The following is a 22,203-nucleotide window of genomic DNA, read 5'->3' as shown; positions in this document are numbered from 1 at the left end:
CCCGAAGAAAACAAGCTCTAATACTTGGAATAGTATTAAAAAAAATTGGAACAAGGTTGAGGAAGGCATATAACAAGTTCAAGACCATTACGGTACAGTTTGTGCCTATGAAAATGGGAGAAGAGTAGAAAATTTATGGTTAGCTCAGCTTATCACTCTCTCACATCTAATACCCTGGACATACCCAGTAGATGGAGGGATATTTAGAAATTTAAAATTCCCCAAAGATGTAAATCCTTTACGTGGATCACGTTATATAGGAGGCTTACAACTAACGCTTGTAAGCACAGTATAAATATTCATCCTGTGAGCTTCTATGATCTGTGCAAATCGGAGATGGAAGATAGCCTACACGCTCTCAAGGATTGCCATGATGTCAAGCAGACATGGTTATCCATCATAAGGCCATCCCTCTATCACCTGTTCTTTTCAGCTTATTTTAAAGATTGGTTTGAGTTGAATATAAAACGTAAAGTGGGTCAATCTCAACCAACTTGGAAAGAGCTATTTGTGATCATATGTTGGCTTATTTGGCACGACAGAAATGATCGTGTTCACAACAACTTTTGTCACGAGATCTCCAGTACTTATGTTAGAGCCATTGCAATCTTAGGTTGCATAGCAAGAGCACATTCAAGAGTTCAAGGGGTGAATTTGTGTAATTCCCCTAAGACTGTCTATTTTGGTAGTAATATTGTGGCTAATTTTAAGGTTTACGTCGAAGTGGATGGTGCTTTCTTCCACATCAAGCATTATGCTACTTGTGGAGGTGTAACGAAGAGGAATTACGGGAGTATCATTAAAGGCTTTTAGCTCAAATTTCTAGCAACTGACACTCTTTCTACAAAATTATGGGGTTATCTTATGGGTTTTAAGAGAGCATAGGACTACGGTTTAAGAAATATCATATTAAGTAGTGATTCTCAGGAGGCTCTAGTTTTGCTCCAATCTGAACCCTCGGTCCTTGAGGATCTGAACCTGATTGTAGAAGTTCGAGCTATGTTGTAGAGGGATTGGAAGGTTGCTATTCATTTACTTCAAAGAGAGTAGAACCTTATAGCAAACACCTTAGCACGACGTGCTTTAGCTTTTAGTGTTACGTGCTTTGTGCAGAGGACACAGGTGATTAGTTTTATTTGCTTTATTTTCTTGTTTTCTGCTTTGTTTTGTTCCAGCATATCAAAAAAAACATAACTTCAACTAAAAAAGGAAATAAAAATCAAAGTGCACCTATATCTGTAGCAAAAAGATGGGTCAATCATATCTAGAAAGTGGGTTAGCAGCACAAGAATTTTGTAGAGAACAACACAACAAGAAACCTTCCCTTTAAGTTAAAATAGTGTTGATTAGTTGGTAAATCATCATTTAGATGTGTGATAGAGAACAAGGCATGTTGCAGCTTTGAAATCTTCATAGAATGTCTGCTAAAAAAACCTCCTCGCTTGTGTCCTTGCGGCAGTGGCCATCTTAAGCCTCTACATCTCTAACATCTATACAATTGCCAAAATAGCATCATCATATTCATCAATAGTGCAAGCAAGCAATCCCATTTTTTGTCCATCTTCTTCCAATACAATGTCTATTTTTGGGCCAGCAGAATTATGAGCTGAAAGAAGGGGACAAAACACTGTAAATTAAATAAATGTGTTTACTTAGAAGTAAATATAAATAAATAAATATGGCTTTGTTATCCAAAAACAGAATCATATATCAACCTACCAATTGGGACGGCACCAGCAGCCATATATTCTACAATACTTATGCCAAAATGCTCATCTGTTATGGAATGGATGCTAGCAACAGCACCTCTTAAACGCCCAACCAAACCCCTCCATGTTTGCATAGTATAGTGAAATCAGTCAAGTCATTAAAGGTTTCATACCATTGTTAGTTGTTACAATTTGATCAAATTTCGATTTGGTCTCAGTAAATGATGGTTTTTTGTCCTTATAGTTTATTTTGTCTAAAATGTTAATTCTTATAGTTTCATAAGGACTTAGTCTGAGTTTTTTGTCCCTATAGTTTCAAATGGTGAAATTTTAGTTAATGTTGTTAAATCAAAGTAATTGTCATGGGCAAAAGAGAAAGAAAAAGCAATGTGGCCATTGCAGAGCAAACTATGACCTGATGCAGTCATAGAAGCTACCACACCATCACGAGGGTGTTCGATTGCCTTGGAAAGCATTTTTAAAAAGTGCTTTTATGCAATCCAAGATAAAAATTCTCTCACATACTTACTTTATATACAATAAAATCACTTTTAAAACCATGTTTTGGTTTTCAACTATCAACCTTATTTTTTTAAACCACATTTTATCCCAATTGGAACAGTCATAAAAAGATTCCTCATGTATCATCTGTAGCAAAACTATGAACAAAAGCTAGCAATCCGGACTATATCAAAAGGGTTCCTAAGACACAAGATGGAAGAGTCACAATATTAAGAAATGAGATCCAAAAATGAATCATTTGGAATCATTTCTTGTGGCCTTAAGTTAGAAAAATTCAAATTTAAAAATTCATTAAATTCGAGTTACTATTCATTGCAACCCTAATCAAGGTCAAACTTTAAAAAATCATAACTAATTCTAAAAAAATCAAAATGAGGTGATTCGAAGTTCTATTTAAAGCTCTCAATATGATCTTTAGAGGAAAAATACTCACTAGTATCTAGACTTTACCAATCAGTTACAGATTTCACACATATTGGTACTGTTCATAAGGTCCTTTTTCAATTTTCTAGAATTTATGCCTAACTTTGGATAATCATAACTTTTTGCAAAAAACTCCAAATTTGATGAAATACACTTGTTTTAAAGCTAAAAATATGATCTATAAACGTGCCAATTTTTAGCTCAAAACTTTCTTATTTGCTCAAAATCATGCTTGGTCAAACTTTACCCTTAGAAAGTCAACTTTTATCCATTTTTCAAGTGTAACTTACCCAACTTAAGCCATAACATTTTTTGGTCATGATTTAGCTACATATCACATACTTATACATGATTTCTTTATCAAATATTCACATGTATAACATTTTTTGGTCATTAATACAAATATCCCAACATAATTCATAATAATTACAAAACATTGTTCCAAAAAGCATATCAATCAATTATCTCCCTAGATGATCTCCTTTCCTTTGTCCTTGCTTACTCCAACCCCTAGTTGGTGAATATTTGAACATAGAGGAATGAGATTTCATAGGAAATCTTAGTAACAATAAATCATAATTATCATGCTAATCATGCTATATAACCAATGTGTTGTGTTATTATGAAACTAGCATCATCATGCAACATTTTATATGCATACCATTTGCCGTGAAAAGAGAGCAACCAATCAAGCCATTAATCATTCCACATAACATAATGCCAAGGCATATTTGACATAGCATATCACACATAATCATATGCTTTACTCAATCACATCATGGCAACGTAAATAAAGTAACATATACATATTTAAACAAGCAAGAAAGCATTCAAATTATGAGTTCAATGTTACCTCTTGATTAATTATACAGTTCGGCCTCTTTGGGAAATTTGGGCTCCTCTTTGGTTTCTTGCACAATGCCTATCAATCCAAGTAGTATAAACACATTCCAAATTACCAATAATCCAAGCGTAAGCACTAATGCTCAACATTAAGCTCAACTAAACCCCTTTTTCCTTGATTTTTGACATAATTATTTCCTCTTTGTGTCAACCAATCTCTTAGGTCATTCCTACACAATTTTTCATGGAGAATCCAAATATCAAATCAGATTTAACAAAATCACACTCTTTCCCCTTCAAACTGGTTTGGCCAAATAGGTAGGTTTAGGTTCCAAAAGTTTTATTTTTTATTCCAATGATTTTAAATATTTTTTCTTGGTGTTTCTCTACACAAAAACATCTTTTAAACTCATTAGAATCATTGAATCATGTTAAAACAATCTCTAACATCAAAATTCCATAGTGGCCAAATAGGGTGCCTAAAACCCTAACTTTGGTTTTCTTCCAAAATTCAATCTAAACATCAATTAAATATGCTATTTCAAGCTCATATTCATGGTTTCTATCCTTTCCTTATCCATTCTAATGGTGACCAAAAATTGGATAGCATACAAGCTTAGGATTTGTCATAAAATTCCAATCAAAACAACTCTTAGATCTAACCAAAATCAAGTTTAGACATACCTTAATGGATTCTTGCTTGAAACTTGATGATTTTCCCTTGATTTGGAAGGTTTTAGGTGCTATTTAAAGATGAGATTTCATTGGACAGGATTTCCCCTATTTTTCTTATTTTTGGCCGAATTATATGCAATTAGGGGGTATTTATAAAGCTCAAGATCTGATCATGAGCCCTCCAAAGTGGCGTTATTTTCTGCCACATAAGGGGACATGTGTACCTCTTCATATGCCTCAAATTTCAACTCATGCCAAGTATCCTTTCTTCTTAATTTTTCCTTTAGATTTTGGGCTTAAATTCTCTTTATATAATGGGCCATGGCTATACAAAATTTATGGGCTTTTTTGGCCCAAAACTAATTAGAAAAGAAGAAGTGTGACCCAATCACAAATATCAATTTCTAACCAAAACTCACTATTTCAGTTGCTATTTCCAAAAATAGTTATGGGTCTCCAAAAATTCATTTCTCTCCATCAAAAATCCTCTTTTAATATAGGAAAGCCTCCTAAAAATTTTTGAAATTTATCTCAACCTCTAACTATTTAATCTGAATTTTCTTTAAAATCAGGCTTTGCCAATAAGATTTTAGTAATAAATATTCTAAAATTAATTCCTATACTTTTAGGGCATGAAAATAATTTTATAAAATCAAATAAATTCTTAAATAATTTTTTCATATTTTTTTCAAAATTATTGTGGCCTCTAAATATTTAAAATAATTATTTCTACTCAATTTCTACTATTTTTCTCGAAAAACCTCCGTTTTTAGAAAATTCTGTGATACTACCTCCAGTCATTAATATAAAACTTTATTTGACTTATATTTTGGTCATAAATATAAGACCCCAATCCATTTTGTCTCTCATATTTATGTATTTTTTTCCAAGATAGTCCTCCTAACAATGGAAGTTATAGCTACTACACTTAATTAGTAAGGATATTTTAGAAAAGACAACACATATTTATTACAAATAACTAGCTTAACTTCTGTTCTTAATTTTCTCAAATTAGTCAACTAGCTCTTATAATTAGAACTGAAGGTAGTAAGTCATTTTCATGTTATTTCTACCTCCAAGGTCTCAAATAAAGTTTCAAAACCTCTAATTCATCCTTTTTTTCAAATTTTGGGATTTTTCTCAAAATTTTCTCAAAATTTTTCATTTTGCCCTTCTTAGATCCATAATTTTAAAAATATCAGTTTGGACCTTGTTTAGGTTTTATGTCATGCCTGGTTTCATCAGCCAGTCTACTTTTCCTATTGGCCCTTAGCTTAATTTTTCATACTCATTATCAGGGTAAATTTTACGGGATGTGACACTAACCAAACACTCTTGTGTACAACAAGAACAAGTCGATACCCAAAAAAGTTGTTTCAATCAATAGAAGAAAGGTACATAAATAGACTCTAATCCTAGGGTTTAGGATAGGTTAGATTACAAAATAGAATAAGAATCAAATTATAATCAATGCTAATAAAATCTAATAATAGTAGCCACTATCTGAGGAGAAAATCTATTACACCTTACTTCTATTATACCTTAGAGTCTAATTAGAACCATTTCAGACCACTTTGGATGGCCTTAAGCTCATAAAAACGTAATTAGGATGTTAATTTATAGAAATACTGTTCATTGTGTATTTTTCAAATTATAGGTCTAACTTTGAAAAATCATAACTAATTCTAGAAAAATTGTATGGAGATATTCCAAAATTCTACTCAAAGCTATTTTAATGATCTTTAAGGAAAAAATATTAAATTGGACTTATCTCTTGCCAATTCGTACAGTTTATTTATTAAACTTTACTGTTTATTTGGTAAATTCTGAAACTTCCAGATTTCTTGCCTCAACTTTGGAAATTCGTATCTCCTTGTGTACACATCCAATTGAGGTGATCTACATCTTGATTTAAATCTTGGGATGTGTTCTATAATCTTGCCAAATTTTGTGGCTTGATTCATTCATTTGTAGGTCAAACTAGAGCTGGAAGCTAACTGTTTTAGGACCTACGTTTTATTCCTTAAACAATTCTTGCTTTGATTCTTTTTATTACCTTGCCATGCATAACTTGGTTTTACTCTTTTCCATTTATTTTTATACATTTCCACTCATGCCATAAACATTCTAAATAATTACATTGCATTATTGGCATCTATAAACATAATTTACATAATAGGAGAATTAAACATTAATCCTTAATCTCATTCATTAGTATCAATAATGCTCTACTTTCTTCTCCTTCCTTCTCATGCCATTATTACCCATTATTGATTGAACTAAATGGTTGGTTAGGGAGGGGTGAGATTTAGGAAGAATCTCAGTAGCAAATAGTACCACATAATCATGCTAGATGGATGCTAATGCAATTACATACAACTTGCTTTTTCTCTTGTTAGTTAGTGACATATTAGTATGCTTAAAGCTATCTTCTTAATACCTGGCCATGAAGACATAATCTACTCATCATAAATAGCAATTATAGCATCCAAAACATGTCACAACAATATTCAAACATCATGTACATATCAATACACAAGCATACCATATCAAGCAATGACAATAGGTAAGTTCACTACCATGTACTTCAAACTTTCCTCTTGCTTTTTTTTTGACTCCCTTAACTTCCCGACCATGAGAGCTTTTGATCAATATCATCCAACATCATCTTGGATGTTTCGAGATCCTAAACATAGCCATAAGGTTCACATAACTCCTTAGGGCTAAGAAATCACACAAAAGTCAAGACTTGCTCTCTCGAATCTCAACCCTTTCTCTTGATTTAGGATTTTCTTTCTAGCTTTTCTAACATAAATCTCATCATTTCCATCCTTAAGATCCATTTATTGTCAATTGGGACCACTTTAGATGGCCCTAGATTCAAAAAGATCAAATATGGAAATTTTTCTTTGTGGGTACTGTTCATATGGAAATTCCAGAATTTTTGTTCAATTTTGAAAATTCATAATTAATTTCAGAAAAAATCAAAACTAAGTAGTTCCAAGTCTTACTAAAATCTCCTTAAGTTCTCTTTAAAATAAAAATAGTTTTTCAGTCCAGAATAGTACCATAATTGTACAGAAAATTCCTACTGCTCCAATGGTCAAAACTGTTTCCAGATTTTAAGCCCTAACTTTGAAAAATCACCATAAATCATACACATACCCAAATAGAGTGTTCTACCTATAGATTTAAAGGTCAAAGAGTTTACTTTAATCATGCTAAATTTCAGAATCAGATACATACAATAACTTAATCAAAATGGGCATTAAGAAAGGTATTAGAATCATCACATACCTTAATCTTAAATCTTGAATCTTGTTCCTTCTTCTTGGCCTTCACCCCCACTTTTTCTCTCTAATTTTTGGTAGAATTTTCCCTCTACAAAATCTTGCCAAAATGCTCTTCCAGGGGATATTTATAGCCAAAACTTATGCATTGAATTGACTATTATGCCCTTAAAAGCTAGTAGAAGTTGTAAGGGCAAACTTGAAACTTCAAGTGCACTTTTGTACCATCATTACATCATCCTCTTGCATCATCCCTTACCTCATTCTCCTAGAAGAGCTAGGTGTCACAATTTTAATAGAGAGGAAGGAAAAATAAATCTTGACCATTAGATCAAAACTTAATCTACAAGTTTCCTTCTAATTTTCTTGGCTCACATTTATTTGGCTATCTTAATGGCCTTTTGAAGCTCAGAAAATTTTTTGTCTACTTTATAAATTTCTTTTAACTGTAAAGAATATTATGAATTTTTTCAAGCCATAACACTTCCTTTAAACCTTGCATAAAAATCATTTACTAAAATGTCCTTAAACGGCATAATCAACTTTATATTTTATTAAAGCCATTTCACTAGCCTTCTGGGAGCGGAACTAATTTTGATAAAGTAATAAAAATTTGTAACTATTTAACCTCATTTTTGTGTATATTTTTAAGGTTTCTTGCTATTTCAAATAATTACATCAAATGGTATACTTTTTACTGGCTGTAATCTTATAAATCCCATTTAGGTTGCCTCTGGAGTATTTTCATCATTTCCCTTCACAAAAGAGTCTTAGAATAATATTTTTTATTTTTTGAGATTTTCTTAGATTTTTTTGTATACTTTCCATTTTTATCCCTATTAGCCATAACTTTCTAAAATTATGATTTAGTCCTTACTTGGACTTAACCTCATAAACGTCTATTTGAGGCTTCTAACTTAACTTTTGGCCTGTATCTTATCTCCTTTCTCTTTTTGGGCCCTTGAAACTCTCTTGGGATCTCAACATTACTTACACGTTTGCCCCTTAGTAACTTTCTTACTTTGCAATTTAGTCCCTAAAACTACTTTGACTTCCTTTCTTATTTTTAGGACTTCTGCCAAAAAGGGTCTAGTAGCCTATATAATTCTGACTAATTCTAGTACATCTAGCCTAAAAGTCAAGATGTTACAAAATCAAGCTAATTAATTCAAATCCTAGAATGGGCTTCGGCCCATATCAGTAGCAATAAGGTTGATCAGAATGACAACTAGAATGATAATAAGTAGGAAGTGATATGGAACATTATGGCTTTGAAACTAAGGAAAAAGAATTAATTTTCTCAAAAGATCACCTTGCACCAAAAGAGGATTTAAAAGCATTCGAATTAGTTTAAGGATTTAGCTATCCCGCAACAATTTTTGTAACCAAGGACTTCTTGTTTGATAAGGATTCAGTTATCCCACAACAATTTTTGTAACCAAGGACTTCTTGTTTAATAAGGATTCAGCTATCCCACAGTAATTTTTGTAACCAAGGACGACTTGTAGAAAACATAATTGAAAAGACCCTACCTTTCTACAGATACAAATTATGACAAAAGGTTATTGATAGAAAATATGGGAAACATTATTCAAGAAGAAAGTAAATTGTTATTTTTGTGTTTACTTATTTTTTAAGTTTCCTTCTAGTTGAGGAGGAAACCAAATTTGATTTTGCTTCTATATTTTAGAAGGAAGTTATCATCAAGTTTCCTTCTAGTAGAGGAAGTAAAATTTGATTTTGCTTCTAATAACAAGTTGTCATCAAGATTACTTTACAAGGAAGAAAATCTTGATCTATAAATAGGGTAGTAAGTATATGTATTGGGAAGACTTTGGATGACTGCATATTATTATGTGACCTCTCTCTCCCTCTCCAAATTCTTTCACTCCCTTCCTAAATTATGCTCATTCTCCCCTTCCTTCTTTCTCTATTTCTCCTTCTCCCTTCTTTGCTTCTATTTCCTCTTTCCTAAATCACCTCTATTTTTTTGTTAAATTTGAGCATGAGTGTATTACATCAGTTATCCAAGTGAAATCAATTTAATGAATTGACAAGGCATCCAACACCACTTGCCCAAATATTTTAATGTTAAATAGAACTGTATATCTTCTCCCACTAACAAGGTGATAATTAGAGACTATAGGAACAGTGCATTTAGTAATTCTGCTTTGCAATAAGCTTGATAAACAAGACAAAAAAAGGGCAATTAATATAAATTCCAATATAGAAAAGAAAGTAGAAACATTGTTGGACCAAATGCACCATGCATCAACAAAGTAAAAGAGACGCATTCTACCGAAATAGTAATTTTTATTCTTTCTAGAGAAATTTATCATTTTAAAAGAATAACAACATATATCAAGAAATAAAACCATTTCTACTAACTTGTATGTGAGATTCTTGTAAAATTCCATTTGCTTATCCACATTCAGCTCAATTGCTTTTTCTTTTAACATTTGAAGTCGTTCCTCATTTGAGTTATTTCTACAGCTACCAACCAAATAGAGCTTAGGTTTTAGCATGTTAAAATCTAGTCTTTTAGTAGTAGCTGAAACAACTTCAAGTTGGAGACTGTGAGCCTAAGATAAAAAGGAAATATGTAAACTTTTTATAATCAATAAGGGCCCAGTGAGCCACCGCCAAAATCAGTCGTGCCCCCTACTCACAAGGTTATTATGCATATGCCTATCTTCTCTAGTTGAAATTGCACAATAGGTATTATTATTGGATTTTCAGTTGGCCTCTCCAAATGAAGCACCTATCTAAATTTTTTAGAAACAATGAGTAAAACGTCTCATATTGTGATAAGTGATTAGGCTAATATTGCCATAGGCAAGAAAAAATTACTAGGATTGAATTCAAGATTAAGGGGAAAAAATGCAAGATCTTAACAAATTGTAAAAATATTCCTTAAGGAGGCAACAAAAGAGGAAACATTTGACCAAAATATTGCAAATTGCAATCCAAGCTAGTTGTACAACTTGACACATAGCAAGACAGGAAGGAGAAGGAATATGACTATAGACCAACAGTGTTTATAGACAACAAGAAATAACAAAATCAAAGACCTGAAGATCGGAAGTATCACAAGGAGGATATACTCTTTTAATGCAATCTAAAATTCCTTGAAGCTTTTCAATATAGGATTAGGTCCATGTGGAGTTTACCATAACTAGATGTGCAAAAGATCCCACAAACCCATACATCCAGCTAAATAGTGTATAATAGAATTGTTTGCACCATGAAAGCCAAATGCCACAAGAAAAATATTGTTAGGTTCCAAACAGGTGAAAAATTGATAACGTGAAATTCTCTAATTTTGTGAAAGATTAGTTCAACAAATTATATTAGTTACAAATATTATAACTCAATAGCTTCAGTAAATCCAAGACATTAAGGCAAACCATAAAGTTTTAAAATTCTAGACACTAATAATACCCAAGGATTTAGTTTATATAATTGTATAGTTGTTTGTATGAGATAAAGGGGAAAAGAAAAGGCAAAATCAAAAGAATCAGCACTGGAGTTGTACTTCCCTATGTAAAATTTTTAGGTTAGACAAAAAGATATGACATGATTAAATTATACAAAAGCTAAAGCAGAATAGGAGCATTAAATGCAGCTACCTTTATAGACTTCCCCCCCAACTCTAATTTAACCTTCTCTCTATTTAGTCAGTGGTTATATGCACTCTAATTTATCAAAAGCAAGATAATTACCATCATTTTCCAGGCTTAGAAGAGGACTGGAGCAACTACTAAAGAAGTAATAACTAAATTTTTAAAAGAAAAATAAAGAAGAAAATGTGAAGTATGGACAAACTCAATGTCAAACCTCTTCGTAATTAAGGCATCATTGTTATACATTAAGTTGCGATGATGAACACGAGATAGCATATCTATGCTGATAGCAGGGTAATGTGTGTATGTTGACGGGATTATAGGCCTAAGAGCCCGTTTGAGTTTAAATTATATTCTACCTAATTTGTTTCCTAGAATATGGGCATATATCTCTAGATTTATTACTGATTGATTTCTTCCTTGATCTAATTTTGATTGTTGTAATCTTGACTATCCTAGAAGATTTGGTAAACCTCATATCAGTCTATATATATGTAAGCATTACCAGTTGAATAAATATACTTTTTGGGCAACATAAACTTCATGGTATCAGAGTAGCGATCACAATGATCAATTTGGACTCAGACTGGATCAATTAGGCCACGGTGGCTCTCCCTCGCTATCTCATAACACCTCCACAGAGACAGCGACTCAAAGGATGAGTCAGCAAGCACCACAAGAAGCCCAATTTGCCTCTATAGCCATTCACCAGCTGAATGGTCACAACTACCTCCAGTGGGCTACTGGAGTAAAGCTTTACGTCACTGAAAAATGAAAGATAGCCTACCTCACCAGTATAAAGGCAAAACCAACAACCACATATGCAAAATATATAGAATGGGAGACCAAGAATTCCATGGTGCAGTGTTGGCTGGTAAATTCTATGATTACTGAAATAAGTGCAAGTTTCTCTCTATTTCAATCAGCAAAAGAAGTAACGGATGCAACACGAGACATGTTTGCCTCAGTGAAAAACAGAGCTGCGATTCTAGAGATTGAAGGTAATGTCTCAGTTATAGAATATTGGATTAACCTTCTTGCCTTGTGGCAACAGCTAGACTCCTATAAAACCTTTGAGTGGTCATGCTCAAATGATTTAGTCTTGTACAACAAGATAAAGGAGGAAGAGCGAATATATAAGTTTCTGTTAGGTCTGGATGCATCATGCGATACTACTCGAGGCCGAATTATGAGTCAAGAGAAGTTACCAAGTTTAAGAGAAGTCTTTTTCATCATCAAACAAAAACAGAGTAGATTGAAGCTCTTGGCCATAAAACCACCAATAGAAGAACATGAATTTAGTGCATTCTTCTCCAAAGGTGGTCAATCCGGTAACAACAGAGAAAAGAAGTCTAATAAATAGTGTTATCACTGTCAAAAGGCAGGACACACTTAAGATATATGTTGGAAGCTTCATGGGAAGCCACCAAATACCAAGGGCCAATAGAAACAGGAGCATAGAGCTAATGTCGTAAGTAAAGAATCTAAACCAAAATTTGATGAGAAGCTAAGTAAAGAAGATATCGAGTTCTTGAAGAAGTTGCCTGACAAACATGATACTCGAGAGGCTCTAGTAGCTACTGGTAACGTTGCTTACATAGGTAATGTGGTCCTAGCTCTCAATAATATTATGCATCACCATGATATGTGGATTGTTCACTCGGGAGCCACATATCATATTAAAGTAGCTGATGGAAGATTCATCAAGGTACATGGAATTGGAGAAACCGGTTTATTTGATAGTTTGATGCTAGAAACAGTACTTTATGCTCTTGATTTAAAGGGCAATCTAATATCTGTAAGCTAGGCCACTCTAACTCAATAATGTCATGTTAATTTCTATGCTATTTGGTGTTTCTTCCAGGACTTGGAGTCAGGGAGGATGATTGGCAAAGCTAAAGAACTAGAGGGACTATATTGTGCATGACATCAAGCTTGGACGACGTCTACAAGAGCAAACTAGTCACTCAAAACTCATGTTTCTAACTAAGATTTGTTAGTATGGCACTATAGGTTAGGCCATCCTAGTTCTCAATATATCTTAAAGTTATTTCCAGATTTGATGAATAAAAATTCTACTTCTACTTCTTGTAAAATTTTCTAATTATGCAAACATACAAAGAGTGTTTATCCTTCTTATGAGCACATCCCCTCTCACCTCTTTTCTCTCATACACAGCAACCTATAGGGTCTATCTCGGACTCAAAACCTAACCCACACAAGGTGGTTTGTCACCTTTGTAGATAATCAGGCACAGGTAACTTGGGGCCTTTCTTCTAAAAGAAAAATCAGAATTGACACAAACCTTCCAAAATTTCCATAAAATTATTCAAAATCAGGACAATGCCCACTTGAAAATCTTACTTAGTGACAATAGAATGGAATATACCAACTCCACTCTTCAATCATATCTCACACAACACGGTATCATTCACTAAACTATTTATGTAAACTCACCTCAGTAAAATGGCACTGCAGAGAGGAAAAACAAACATCTAGAGGTCACACAGGCCATAATGCTAACACACAATGTTCCTAAATTTTATTGGGGGAGCCATTCTCACTACAACTCACCTCATTGATAAACTACCTTCAAAGACCCTAAACTACAAGACCCCTCTCCAAGTCCTCTCTGAGACCTACCCACAATCCCATCTCCATAACAATATTCTTGAGAAGGTGTTCGGTTGTGTTGCCTATGTTCACAATGACAATAGAGGAAAACGGGACCCTAGAGCCTTCAAATGTATTTTTCTTGGGTACTCTGCCACTAAAAAAGGGTACAAATACTACTCTCCTTCTCTTAACAAATTCTTTATCACTATGAATGTGACCCTTGACAAGAACCAAGCCTTTTATCCTAAAACACCCATTCAAGGGGAGAGTGAGCATGAATGGGATTTTTTTGGAATCAAGACAAAACACCACTCCATTACCCATACCTACACCTACAGTGAACCCTAAGCTAGAGCCAGACCCTACTCCTATACCTGAAGTGACCCCAGACACTAAAACCGAAGTAGATACTGAAATGCTAGAACAAGAAGGAACAACAGTGAACCGTGTCAGCCGTCAGATTTACCTTAAGAACCTCCTAATTCTAAGCAACACCAATCCTTAAACCATGCTCCTAATCATAATGATCTTAGGTGGATAATTACCTTAAGAAAAGTGGTAAGGAGATGTACTCAACATCCTATAAGTCATTTTGTTTCTTATGAAAATTATCACCTTCTATGCGAGGTTTTGTTGCTAGCTTAGATGAAAACAGTTGCTAAAAAACTTTGAAGAGGCAATCCGTGACTATAATTAGAAGAAGGCAATTGAAGAGGAACTAGGAGCACTGTATAAGAACCAAACATGGCAAATCACCAGGTTACCAAATGGTAAAAAGACCGTAGGATGTAAATGGGTCTTTACAATGAAGTATAACCTAGATGGTACCATTAATAAGTACAAGGCAAGACTAGTGGTGAAGGGTTACTCTTAGACTTATAGGATTGATTATCAAGAGACATTTGCTCCCGTAGCAAAACTAAACACCATCAGAATCCTTTTCCCCTGACTGCAAACCTAAACAGGCCCCTTCACCAATTAGATGTGAAAAATGCCTTCCTAAATGGTGATTTAGAAGAAGTGTATATAGAAATACTAGAAGGTATAGTTGAGAGAAACACACCAGGGACGGCATACAGAATCTTTAAATTACTCTATGGTTGAAGCAGTCACCTAGAGTGTGGTTTGATCATTTCACCAAGTCAGTAAAAAGGGGAGGCTTTAAATAGTGTCAAACTGATCACACTTTATTTGTGAAACATGCAGGAGGTAGAATGGCAATATTAATTGTCTACATTGATGATATTATCCTGACAAGTGATGATGTTACTGAAATAGCAAGACTTAAGAAATCACTTGAAATGGAATTCGAGGTAAAAGATCTAGGGGGTGTAAGATACTTCCTAGTTCCTAGGAATGGAAATAGCAAGGTCAAAAGAAGAGATTGTTAGGTCTCAAAGAAAGTACACATTAAATCTGTTGAGAGAAATAGGAATGCTAGGGGCAAAGCTTGTAGATACTCCTATGGAACCAACACGGAAGGAGCAGAGGTGGAAGATGACTAGGAGGGGGAAACCCAAGCCAAAGAAGGAACTAATACTAGTTGATGCAGATAGATGCAAAAGACTAGTAGGAAAACTCCTATATCTCTCTCATACACGCCCCAATATAAGCTATGTAGTTGGGGTGGTGTGTCGGTTCTCAAATAAACCCTTAGAAGAACACATGAATGCAGTAAATAGGATATTGCACTATCTCAACATGACCCTAGGCCGAGGAATATTCTTTGCTAAAGGCAAGTCAAGAGAGATTGTTATGTATATCGATACAGACATCAAGGTTTTCTGCTAAATAGGAGATCAACATCGGGTTACTGCACCATGGTATGGGGCAATCTTGTTACTTAGTGAAGTAAAAAACAAACAGTGGTGTCTAGGAGCAATGTTGAGGCTGAACTAAGTGCCTTAGCCCATGGCGTATATAAGGGGCTGTGGTTAATAAGGGTACTTAGGGAGCTAAAATTAGCTCCTACAACTCCAATAAGACTAAGGTGTGATAGTTTATTTGCCATAAGGATGGTGAGAAATCTAATCTATCACGAACGTACAAAACATGTAGACGTTGATAAGCACTTCATCAAAGAAAAGGAAGACAAACAAATTATTGAGATTACTCATGTACCCACACATTGTCAAGTGGGGGATATGTTCACGAAGGCTCTTACAAGACCACAGTTTAAAGATTTCAGGAGCAAGTTGGGAATGATATATATCTATTTGCCAACTTGAGGGGGAGTGTTAATGGGATTATAGACCTAAGAGCTCGTTTGAATTTAAATTATATTCTGCCTAATTTGTTTCCTAAAATCTCGGCATATATCTCTAGATTTATTGCTGATTGATTTCTTCCTTGATTCAATTCAATTGTTGTAATCTGGACTATCCTAGAAGATTTGGTAAACCTAAGATCAGTCTATATATATGTACGCATTACCAGCTAAATAAATATACTTTTTGGGCAACATAAACTTTAGTGTAGCAAATAACTTTGCACCTAAAAATTCGAGCAAGTGGATAAGTAAAAGCATATCCACTTATGTCAAAATAATATGATGGGTTAAAATTACACAAAGCTTCCCAAGCAAGATAAATAGAACCCAAACTTTGGCCAATCCTAGTAAACCATGGATAAGTGGTTTCTTCAACCTATATCCTCTTGTGCATATGCACCCCCTAAGAATGAGAATAACAAGATAAAGAGGACTATTTAATCAACTCATTAAACTTCAATACTATACAAACCAAAAGTAAATAGCACTGAAAAAATTAATCACCTCATCTCATCAAATAATCATTACATGTAGCTTGTCATAGGTAGAATTCATAAAATGACAACTTCGATTATTTCAAATAAAGCCCTTCTTTGATCTAAAAGGCCAATGACTATCAATGTTTTAACTAGATGTAGTACATGACAAACAACCAAACTCTCCCTAGACCCAAATTACTTCTGCTTATTGTCACAAAATGAAAAGTATACATCTTCTTCCCATTACCCTACCTTGTAAAGCAAATAAAGCACAGAGCAAATTTTAAATGCATAAGCAGATGTTCTCCAAGTGAATTACAAGACACAACACATGCCAAAGACATGTAAACCTAACCTTTGGAGGAAAGAGAAACTTGACCCCAAAAAGGATCCAGGGCTCAATCAATCGAGCTTTCATGTGTGGTGTCATGATCTCTAGTGTAAACAATGCAATTTAGGTCAGGACTTTCTTCTTGCAAGGCTCTAACAGCATACCATAGCACCCTTTCTCTATCATCACCATCATTTGTATAGGGGTAGAAGAAGCCAATGGCTCTACTTCTACTCCTTCTACCATTGATTACAAGGAAAATGAAACGCAAAATTAAGGCTAATACAACAGTGAATAGTGAGAAAATGATTGCCCAATAGCCATTAAAATTCAGGGATCTCTATTATCTAAAGGACTCTTAGGCGAGTTGAAGCTACACTAAGAGAGGTTGAAGTTCCCTAGTGTTTAGGAATACAAACCTAGATTGGTGGAAACTAAGAAATCCAATAGTGGATTCACTTGTGAGGGCTCTGCTTGGTTCTGTGTTGAAGGCTCTCAAAGTGTAGTTTAAAAAAACAAAACCCAGTTTACTATGTTGAATTAATGTCTTTTGTTGTCATTTCTTGCTCCATAACTTGTCATTGACCTACTCATAACTCTTTTATCCATAACAATACATGCATTCCAGAAGAGCCCCTATAAACAAATTTTGAAATTCAAGCATCAAATAGTTCTCAATGTCAACCACAACCAACAATGATCAAGGATTTAATTTATATTTACCAAACTTATCTAATCTAAATACATAAATTTAATAATAGAAACTCATTCAATTTCTAACCAAACAACAAGTTCACAACAAGACAATGACAGCTTAAGGTATAGGAAATGAAAAGTTACCTGCAAATCAAGGACAACTTTGCATGCTGGGAATAAAACCAGATAACTGGTCATAACAGATTGATACTATTTTACTTAAAATAAGGCAGGTAATTGATAATTGATACACTTCCTAAGTTACACTATGTTAATAACAATTTCGCAACATTGGAATGACAACTTAAGGTGTAGGAAATAAGTTTCCAGCAAGTCAATTACAACTTAAAGAGCTAAAATTGGCAACAAATAACAAATCATAACAAATTGACCACTTAAGTTACGTTCCATCGTATAGCGGGTGTATATACAATGTATCCTGGCATATACATTCAATGACTCAAGGTGTGTCTACCAACATATAAAAAATGAATTTTAGATACATAATCATCATAGGTTACATTTGCATATACATCAGGGAACCCTAAACTGCATTGCCTGACCCTCTATCAATACAAAACATAAGCTTTCCTTCAGTGACACTCCACATCCTAATTATTCTTTCATAATTCTTGTGTATTCATATGTAAAAAGTGTACTTGACTCATACAATATTGTAATTGAACCTACTATATAAGAGAATTGCATTTTGGTCCTGCATAATTCGGACATCATAGATATTTTGTACATATGGCCAAAGTTCAATATAACCACCCTAGGAACAAAAGAGGTACACAAACAAATATAGATTTCCAAAGCACAAGAGTGGAGTTTTCATAGCTTATGAGAAAATATGAAACTTAGACCTCCATGAGCAGGTTGGGTCCACTTGCTGTACCAAACTTTGTAGCTTTGTGATTATTATAAATACCACTAACACATGTATAGGTCCAACCATAAAAAATTTGAAACTGAACAAAATAAAAGCGAACTAAGGAGGAAAAAAGCAGACATATGAATAGTAGACGCATCTAAAGTCATTGAATATTCATGCCTAAATTGAATTGAGAAACAAAGAACAAATACTACTGGTACTACTAAATGATGTTAATTAAAAAAAATTGAAAACTAGAACATTAAGGGGAAAAAAGATTGATTCAACAAACCAAAATAAAAATTGGATATTTAAACCAAACCATCACCAACATGAAAAAATATGTAGAAACACCACAATATCAAATAGCTTTTAACCCTTCAAAAGTTTGAAACAGCCACCAATAAAGCTTCCATGAACATCACAACAAAACACTAAAGTCCTACATGGTTAGGATCCACATTACACAACTTCGCAGTACAAATTTGAAGCCACAATTTTTTCTTAACATCTATATCATACACCAATGGGCCATTAATTCTCCATCTTATAACCATTAAACTACCTGCACAAATTTTTAACAGAGTCCTATATTGTAACACCATAAACCAAACAATTTCAGCATATTTTCTAGCAATTAACAGTTCCAAAACAACCTAATTACATGAATAATTTTTCATCATAGAGTAGCAGTTACACTCTTAACCTTAAGGCTTAGGTCTTGTATAGTCCATAAATTGATCAATGCAAATAATTTTAATTACAATCCATAGCACAAAACTAGTCTAATGCACCAAATCCCCAGCCAAATATCATTATTTATAAGCTAAATTACATCCCCAAAAACAGCACAACAACCCCAACTCATTCTTGAGAATTTTATATTATCTCTCACATTACCATTTACCAAAGATCATCATACTACTTCCTTAATCTCACTATTTGTTAAGTGTATTACCTATTTCATAAGTCAACTCAAATATTGGATGAGCAATTCGTATTGGATATACCATCTTGTAATTATAATGATGTGTAAATGATATCAATATAATACTTACAAGTTAGTAAATAAAAAAAGTATTACATAAATTATGTCCAAGTAAGAATTGCAATAATTAGTGGCTAATTTTCAAATTACAATTTACTCTGTCAAACATTTAATCGAATGCTTGTTGTGCATACCCATACACTTCTATTTATTAGACTCTTCTCCAACTATAATCGTGATAGTAGGATTCAATCTCCAAGAGATCAACAAACAACAATTCAATCAATTACACGAAAACAATATCACTTTTACCATTTAAGGAGCTTATGGTGAAGTGCAAGTTTAGAGCTCCTAAAAAAACCTAAAACTTAGAGCTTCTTCACATTCAAAATAAAGAAGTAATGCTATCACCAGGCTTCAACAATGAGAAAAAATAGGAGGAAAATAGAAGAATGAAGGACGATACTCACCCTTCTGCAATAAGCCTTACTGTGTCCAAAAATGAGCAAGAGAAAGACAGTAACACAACTGGTATTCTTCTAACAACCACCATGTCAGAAAAGTGGGTGACAACAACTATGGCGATCAACAACGTCTCTAGTTTTGACCAGAAGCAACATTTTCATATGTGATCAAGCTCAGTTTCTCTGTAGTTGCTCCTTGCCAATAGGGCCTTTGTTCTCTAAAAAAAATTTCCCTTTCTAATTATGATTTTTTTAATGAAAAAAAAATTATTAAAAAAATGAGCTTACAAATATACAGGTAAAAACAAGAGAATACAAAGTAAAAATAGGGTAACAGATAGGTCAGCTAAGACCTAATTGTTTATATTGCTCGAGCACTCTAATGGTATAGTCACTCAAAGCTAACACCCTGTTTACTAAGCTAATGGGGTTTGTTTCTTCATGTGAGAAGAGGAAGCGATTCCTTACATCCCATAGCTTCCAGTATAAGAGTCCAAACACAATGCTCCACCGTTTGCTTTAGCTGTTGATATTTAAGTTCTCCTTGAGCCACCTGTCATAAGGTTGGGCGAAGAAAAGGTGTTGCTTCAAGGCAGGGGCAACAAGGCTCCCACATGCAGAGGCTAAGCTACAGTGTTGTAGGATGTGGTTTAGGTCCTCAGAGGCTTTGCCACAGATTTCACATTCTTTACTGGGCACCATCTTCCTTTTGAACCTCATTTGATTAGTAAAGAGTTCGTTATGCATAACTAGCCATAAGAACGTTCTAACTCTTTCTGCCCTTGCCATTGCCAGGTCAAATTCCAATGAGAAGATTCCTCGTTCATTCATCTTCCCTCAAGCACATGTAGGCAGACTATATAGTGAATTTACTCAAGTTAGTTAGGTGCTATACAAGTAAACTGAGATCCATAGTAGCTCTAGGTGGGCTTGTTTAAGCTATTTGTTTGAGTGTTTACAAAGGTAGGTAATTGCTAAATTCGTCCCACTTCCACATTCGTTCCTCAAAAACAAACTGAGGTAGCAGCTTCTATAAATCGGCATCTATGATTGGCCGAAAGGAAACATTGGCTAAAGGTCCCAAATCTCCAAGCCAGTGGTCTGCCTAGAATTTCATTATGTTCCGATCCTCTACCTTCCACCTTAAACTTAGATAGAGATCTTCCCATAGCTCTAGCAGACTTTTCCATAGATATGATCTAGTTTTGACTCTCCTTGCCGCGGGCGTGGTGATGGGCCACCCATATTTGTTCCTCAGTATCTGGACCCATAAGAGCTGTGGCTTGTTGGAAATAGCATCTCCTAGTTTCATAAGAAAGGTAAAGTTTTGTGCACCAATATCCTTGAGTCTGTACCCTTTATTTTGCTTTGGTTGGCATACCTGGTCCCATTTGAGCAAGTGAATACCTCTCTTTTGGTAAGAGGATCCCCAAATAAACTTTCAGATGGCTAGGTCAATATGTTGACAAGTGGCGGCCGACAAGCAGATTGATTGTATTGCATTCATTAGAATGGTTGAAAGCATTGACTGAGTGAGTGTTATTCTCCTAGCTAAAGACAAGCATTTGGATTTCCATCCTGAGAGCTTCTGCTATATCTTTTCCTAAAGATAGCTGTATGTCTCCTTTGTCACTTGAGTGTGCAATAAAGGAACTCCCATGTATTTCCCCAGATTATCAGTCTTCTTATAACCCAGCACACTATAAATGTGGTTCGCAGCCAATGTGGGGACATTTTTGGAAAAGTAGATTCTCATTTTTGCTTCACTAACCTTCTGACCTGAGGATTTACAGAATTTCTCTAGTAGCCAACGTATAACATTGACTTGTTCCATCGTAGTATGTCTAAAAAGGATTAAATCATCCGCGAAGAAGAGGTGGGAGAGGGGAGGTCCTCTTCACCCCATTCTAATTAGTTGCCAGTTCTTTAGCTCTACCTCCTTTTGGATCGCCTAGGAAAGCCTCTCCATGCATAAAACAAAAATATATGATGAGATGGGACCATCTTGCCGAATTCCTCCCTGGGCTTTGAAAGGGCTTGTGGGTTTCCCATTCTAGATCACTTGCATATAGAGGCTGTAGATAAGCATCTCATAATAACCTTGGTTAATCTTTTTGGAATTCGGGCATCCTTTAGAGTGTCTGCTATGATGTCCCAACTTAATCTGTGAAAAGTTTTTTTTTCACCAGTTTATTTTGTAAGCATGAAAAATTATATCTAGGTTGACATCATCATGCATATAAAATTTAAAATTTAGCATTACCATACATTTCTTATTTACATTCTTTATGTGAGGTTCAATGTCTAATTTTTCACATAAATTAAGATTTTAATAAATGATTTGATTCAAAAACTTTTTTAAATTTTTGCCTTAATTATATTAAGGATACAGGTGCATCCA

The 22,203-nt window shown here is 34.2% G+C and overlaps 1 pseudogene; it reads right to left on the bottom strand.

The window, feature by feature from the left end:
- Positions 1–1,361: 1,361 nt before the first annotated feature.
- Positions 1,362–21,193, bottom strand: LOC114757778 (GDP-Man:Man(3)GlcNAc(2)-PP-Dol alpha-1,2-mannosyltransferase-like; annotated as a pseudogene).
- Between the last annotated feature and the right edge of the window lie 1,010 nt (positions 21,194–22,203).

The sequence above is a fragment of the Neltuma alba genome, unplaced genomic scaffold (assembly GCF_004799145.2).
Source record: "Neltuma alba isolate B1F8T4 unplaced genomic scaffold, ASM479914v2 tig00010631_pilon, whole genome shotgun sequence".
NCBI lineage: Eukaryota > Viridiplantae > Streptophyta > Magnoliopsida > Fabales > Fabaceae > Neltuma > Neltuma alba.
The sequence above is the reverse complement of the archived record's forward strand: the minus strand, read 5'-3'. Positions and strand labels throughout refer to the sequence as shown.